Source organism: Microcebus murinus, chromosome 4, assembly GCF_040939455.1.
Source record: "Microcebus murinus isolate Inina chromosome 4, M.murinus_Inina_mat1.0, whole genome shotgun sequence".
Lineage (NCBI taxonomy): Eukaryota > Metazoa > Chordata > Mammalia > Primates > Cheirogaleidae > Microcebus > Microcebus murinus.
In genome coordinates this window covers 11,944,781-11,951,016 of record NC_134107.1, presented here as the reverse complement: position 1 = coordinate 11,951,016, position 6,236 = coordinate 11,944,781, and the positions used below count along the sequence as shown (strand labels likewise).

Here is a 6,236-nt window from a genome sequence, read left to right as displayed (position 1 = left end):
GCCCAGAGTGCTGGCTGCAGGGGGAAAGAAGGGAGGGAGAGAGTGACTGGGCAGTCATAGGCCCCTGCTGGGCTCATGCCTCAGGATGGGGGCTGCAGTCCTTGGCCTGGTACTGCTGCCAGCCGGAAGGACAGTGACTTCCAGAGGAAATGCATATTGATCCAGCTCTCAGCCTCCGGCAGCCTCTCCCAACCCAGCTCTTCCCTCCTGAGCTTGCAGCACAGAGGTTTTGGGGGTCACCGCTACCTGAATAAGGCTGAAGCCACTTCTAAAGCTGGTCTGGGAGTTCCTAAAGTGTCTGAAGCTGGGCCAGGCTGCCCCTGGGGTCAGAAGGCTCCAGACAGCATCGCTGAGAATGGAAGCTACCTCCTAGCCCCCCAAACTAGAGGTGTCCTACAGCAGCTGTGGGATTGTCTTGGGGATGGAGACTTGAGCATCCCTAAGTCCAAAGCACAACATCTGTGGACATGGCAATGGCCTCAGCTGCCCCGTCAATGCCCCCGTTCTCCTCCAGGGTCCCCCCACCTCAGGTTCATCTCCACCTTTGAGATCCCACTCCCCCTCCCCCAGCCTAGTCCTTATTTTGCGTTGTCCCCTTCTCCTTCCAACAGCTCAGGCCTGCCCCCTGTTGGGCACCCCTCCAGCCCTGTACCCCTGTTGAGTGCCCCCTCTGTCCCTCCTTCTGTCCTCAGCCCCCTCCAGCCCTTCCCCCTCTTGAGGCTGTAATATCCGTTTCACGATTTGGGGGCTGAGTTGCTATAACAACAGACGGCGATTGTGTTGTGAAGAGCAGCTCGCTCCTGCGCCACTGCCTCCTGCACTGCCTCCATCCCTGCAGCCTGGTCGGCTCCCCTTCACACCGCCCCCCAGCTCCAGCCTGGACTCTTCTGTGTGTGTGCGTGTGTTTGCATGCATGTGTGCCCAGGTCTGCCCCGCCCGGGATGTGATGTGTGCCTGTCTTTTCATGGTTGCATGTGTCTGAGCTTCACATTCGTGTGTGTGTGTGTGTCTGTGCGCATGTGTGTGTATGGACATGCATGCTGTATTCACTGCATTTTCTCTCCCCTGTGTGTCCCCACTGGCCTGTGTATATGGGAGAAGGGCGTGTGCTCAGCATATCACTCAAGTGTCCACATTGGGTGGGTGCCTGTATGTGTACGTGGGGTGTGTCTTGAAGTGGTGGGTCCCACCTGTGTGGAGGACCTTGTGGAGAGACATCCCTGTAGGTGGGAGGAGCAGGGAGGTGCAGCAGCTGCCAGGTGACCTTTCCTGCCCTTGATGGGCAAAGCTAAGGATGAGGACAGGAGACAAGTGCTTACCCTTACCTCCCTCCCTGCCCAGGCTTATCTATAAGGGTCTGAGAGTTAATCTGATCCACTGCCCCTCTCTGTCTATCTATGCCCTGGTGCCTGGGTGGACAGGTGTGTGTGTGAGAGATTATGTGTGAGTCCGAGGAAGCCGCAGGAAGAGGAGCAGGGGGGAATGGGCGGGGCAGTGGGCTGTGGGGTGAGAGAGGCTATTTCACATCCATAGACCCTGACTCAGCAGTTCCCATTCTCTGGCTCCTTCAGTGGCCTTGATGGGGATGACCTGAGGGTCTCTTCAAGGTCAGAGTGGGCCCTAAGTCTGGGGCCTGGCTCAGGGATTGCCCTTCCCACCCCCTAGGAAACAGCCTTTCCTAGGTCCCCCTCCCGAGCTGGGGAGGGAGGTTCCCTCTGCTGGTGGTTGTCCACAGTCATTCATTCAGTAATTGACCACTCTGTGCAAACTTCTTCAGGGGGGAGGATGACTGCTTGGGGAGGTCCCCTGTGTGCACCTGTTCCCTGGTCATATGTTTGTTTCTGAGGGTTTAGGTACCTGTGTGCACAAGTATGTGTGTGTGTTCTTGGGCAAGTATGTGCCTCCTGTGGGTGTCTTACCATGGTGGGGCATTTCTGCAGGTGTCCCTGTGTATCTCTTTGGGAATGCCTCCTGTTCACAGATAGGTGTACATGGCTCTGTGTCCCCATGTGCATGCATTAACGGTTGAATGTGCGTGTTCTTGCCTGTTGCCTCTGGCTAAGGAAGTGCCAACTGCTACCAGCTGTGCAGATCACAGACCCTGCAACAGAAATTAGGGTCCTGGAGTGAGCTGGCAGAATAGTCTGGCGTACACACACACACACACACACACACACACACACTGCCTCATTGAGAAGCCCAGAGTCCAACTTTGTGGTACACACAGTAGGTGCCAGGTCCACCTTTTATTAGCTGAGTGAAGAGGTGTCTCCCTCCCCGCACACTCATACACCTGCACAGTGATGCAGACGCCCCTACAGATAAGACCTACACCCCAGTACCACACTAACTCTGAAACTCATGGGTGGGGGAGGAGAGCAGAGAAGGGAGCTGCTGCCAGTTTCCCTCAGTGACCAGGCATGTGAAGCCGCAATCCTGTCCCCAAACCTACTCCCACCCCAGGTAAGGGCTTCAGGCAGGACTGGAAACCCCAAGCTCCTAGGTCTACCTCGACCGCTTCACTCCTTTTCCCTCCCTTCCCGCCTCTGTGCGTATCCCAGCAAAGCCCCTCCCTCCTCAGTTCTGGGGGTTCCAAGCTAGGGGGGCCCCAGGCGGTGGGAGGCGGGGCAGGCTACCGGCTGGAAAAAGCCCCCTGGCAGGCAGCCGTGGACCCGGTCCCCCTTCCTAAAGCTCCTCGCAGCCCCGGCCCGCCCCAGGGCGTAGCCGGCAGAGGGCGCTGCGGCCCCAGCCCCGCGCCAGTCCTGCTCCCGCGGTGCCCCAAGTCCAGGTCCACAGCCTCTCCTTCCGCTCGTCCCAGCCCTGGGCGCTGCCACACAGAGCCGCCGTCCGGGGGGTGGGTGCGGGACCCAAGGGCCCAACCCAGAGGGCGAGGGGCTAGGGAGCCTGAGTTCCCGGAAAAGACCTGGAGGCCGGGTTGGGGGTCGGCCTGGTTGGGGGCCCGAGCGCCCGGGCTAAGGACTGGAGAGGCGGGGAAGAGTGCGAGAGCCGCGGGGCCGGGACGCCAGGGTCCCTCGCGGGGGAGGGAGGTGGGCCGTGGAGCCGCGGGACTGGCGGCTTCTGCGCCTTCGCATTGGCTGCGCCGCTCGTCCGTTAGCGCAGCGCGGTCCAATGCGCACGTCTGGGGGGCGGGCCCTGGTGCTGGTGCTGCCGTCAGTCGGTGTTGCAGGGATGCGGCGGCGGGAGCAGCCGCCCTGACTCGCGGAGCAACCTCCTCGGAGAGGCACCGCGGCGGGGCCGGCGGGCGGGCGGGCGGGGACGCGGCGGGGAGCGAGAGAGGCGCGAGGCGGCGGATACTGCTGGTCCTGGCTGTGCCACCCGCCGGAGACGGGGCGGCCCTTAGCTCTGATCCCCACCCTCCAGCTCCTGGCGCCCCCAGACCCAGGTACAGGAGGGGGGGCTGCGGCGGAGACAGGCGGGGGGTGGGAGCCGAATCGGGTGAGGGGAGCGGATCGGAGGGGGCGGGGGAGGCAGGCAGGATGAATGGGGGGCGGGGGCGCCGCGCTGAGAGGGCTGGCTGGGTGACAGCAGGGAGGGGAAGCCGCTGGCGGGGGCTTTGGGGGTCGGAGGCTCTCTGTGGAAGGGGCACTGGCTCTGAGCTGGGGCGAATGGAGGGGGTGGGAGGGGAGGGTCATTGGGGGAAGGGATGGGGAGGGAAGGAGAGGCGTTCAGAGGACCAAAGAGGGGGTCCTTAGTCTGGGCTGGAAGCAGTGCTGGGCCAGAGGGGCTGCTGTGCTGTGGAGGGTCTAAAGGGGAGAAGCCAGCGCGAACTGAGCTTCGTGGGAGGAGGAGGAGAGGGGCCGGCGAGGAGAGAGGAGAGAAGTGGAGAGGGAAGGAGCAGGCCAGGCCAAGGGCTTCCTTCTGGGGGCACCCACTGAGGACCAGGCTTTCCCGGGGACGGGAGCCAAGGGGAGAGGAGGTTACTGGGAGGGAGCAAAGGGGAAGGTGCCAGGGTGCTGAGGCAGAGACGGTCTGTGCTGGTGGAGAGATGGGGTCTGAGGGAGAGGAGCGGAAGCTTGCGGGGGAAGGCTGGGGGTGATGAGAGAGGGAGACTGGGAAATCAGTAGGAGGGGGCTTGTGCTGGGGTGGGAATGCGCTGGGGGCGGCGACAAGGTTCTGGTCAGAGAGTGCTGCAGGGGGAGAGAGCGGTAGGGCCCTGGGCTTGCTCCCCCACCCCTAAAGAGGAGGGGACCATTTCTGATGCCCCAGCCGCCCCCCCCCCCCAGCTGAAGCAGCAGCAATCTGCCCTGGGTTCTTTGGGCTGGGGTATGAGCCCTTGAACCCTTGATGGGCTCTTGGGGACAAAATTGGCTTTGGGGGGGCTGTTGTCTCCTTTATTCTCACCCCACACCTGAGTACTGGGAGAGGGCATCCGGTGCCTCACTGAACCAGCAAGGGCTGGAACGGTGCGTTTCTTGGTGCCTGGAGGTGAAGGGGGAGGCTGCCCAGACCTGGTGTGATGGAATAAATCTTAGGGCTGAGTCGTGGGTCTCCAGTCCTTTTGACTACCTCGGGGGCTTCCGCACACCCTCATTTTTGTATGTGTTGCGGGGTGGGTGGGCTTCTCTCCCCTCTCTCATTCATTCCCGCCCCTCCTTCTAGTCTACCTTCCCAGTCTCTGGGTATGTTTTCTGGGGGAGGGTGGACTTCAGGGTTTTACATTCTCTGCCTTTTGCCAGAGAAGGAGAAAGAGAGAAGGGGAAAGGAAGGAAGAAAGAGAAGAGGGAGGTCTACTGGTCTGTTAAGTGTGAGGCCTTCCGTTTTGTGGGTGCTTCAGCCGCTCAGGTCCCTAATTCCTCCTGCTGCCAGGGATGGCTCCAGGGATGCTGGCATCCAAGGCGTGGCTGGATCTTTCTGGGGGCAGGGGAGAAGGGTCTGGCTGGGGGGCTCTTCATTCCTGCTAGCGCAAGTGTTTTCAGACTCGTCTCAGATCCACAGGGGTGGGCGGGACTGGCCGACAGGCCATGGCTGCTGGGGAGTTCTCTCTAGGAGCCCTGGGCCTCCCCTGGCGCCTTGGCCTGCGCTGAGCCCTTATAACAAGGGACTCCCGAGAGGAGGGGGCTGGGTTCCAGAGGGCCTGGGCACCTGGCTTCCCTTCCTCACTCTCAGTCTCTACCCAGGCCTGGCTGCTCGCTCCCGCCTGCCCTTGTCAGTGACACAGACACCCTGACACTGATACACATGCTCAGTGGCACCCACCCAGACACACACACCTACACAAGCACACACACCTGCGTACACAATACACCTCCCAGCAGCATACCACCCACGTTCCCCGCCACCTCAATGCCGCCTCAGAGACCTCCCCCACACACCCTGCTGTCATGTGCACGACACACACAAGGCCCTTACATGCCCCCAGAGCCCCCAGCACTGCCCTCACCCTCAGACACACACAGCCCCATCCAGCCATTCTCCTCTGCAGGCTCCCAGCCAGCTCAGGCACACCTGTGCTCCTGCCACACACGCCTCCACTCCCTGGGACACGCCCTCCCCTCGTAGATGCACCATCACTTCCAGGTATACACACCCACACATGCACCCCCCCCCCCAGACACAGTAGCCTCCTGTCCCCCAGTACGCACCTGATTAAGTACCACGTGCTCGTCTGGGTCCCAAGCACTTTGCCCCAGGCCTTTGTATGTTTTCACGTGTGTGTGCACACATGCATGCGAACACACCCTTCATGTCTTGCCTCACCCCCTGAGTCTCTCTCCCCCTTTCACTCTCCCTGTTACTCTTTCTCTTATCTTTGTACCCTCAGAAAGCCCCCAAGCCCTAGGCTCTGCCACCCGTCCTGACCATGACCGCCATCCCTCCCAGTGGAGCTTAGCACTCAGCCACACCTGGCCTTCCTCTGAGCCTCCCCACCCCCAGCATTAAGCCTCACACTTGGGGGCCCCACACCTGCCTTTGCGCTGGAGACACACTGTCCATGCATTCACAGCTCCTGGGCCCAGCCCCCACAGGGATGCCCCGGTTGTGTGTCCTCACGTGCCACCCACCCTGTTGCTCCATCTGTTGGAGCAGCTCTCCCACCCCAGCCCCTTCCACACTGACAGGCCCGTGGGTTTTCCCAGGCTCATTCAACAAATGATCCGGCGCACACCTTCCGGCGTGTGCATGGCACCTGTTGTCGTTCACAAGGCTGTTTAGCACAGTGGGGTGTGGGGGCGGCTGCATGGACTCAGCTCTACTCCTCAGTGAGCCTCAGTTTC

General features: G+C 61.4%; 1 protein-coding gene across 22 annotated transcripts in view; it reads left to right on the top strand.

Moving 5' to 3' along the window:
- Positions 1-3,173: 3,173 nt before the first annotated feature.
- The window catches only part of NRXN2 (neurexin 2), a 111,595-nt gene continuing 108,532 nt past the window's right edge, over positions 3,174-6,236 (top strand). For 18 of the 22 annotated variants that reach the window (XM_076001760.1, XM_076001755.1, XM_020286407.2 and 15 more), the window contains exon 1: positions 3,183-3,403. The gene's annotated coding sequence lies outside the window, so the exon portion shown is untranslated. Of the gene's footprint in view, positions 3,404-6,236 lie in introns of all 22 variants that reach the window. The other 4 variants (XM_012777959.2, XM_012777961.2, XM_076001766.1 and 1 more) reach the window with 1 other exon arrangement.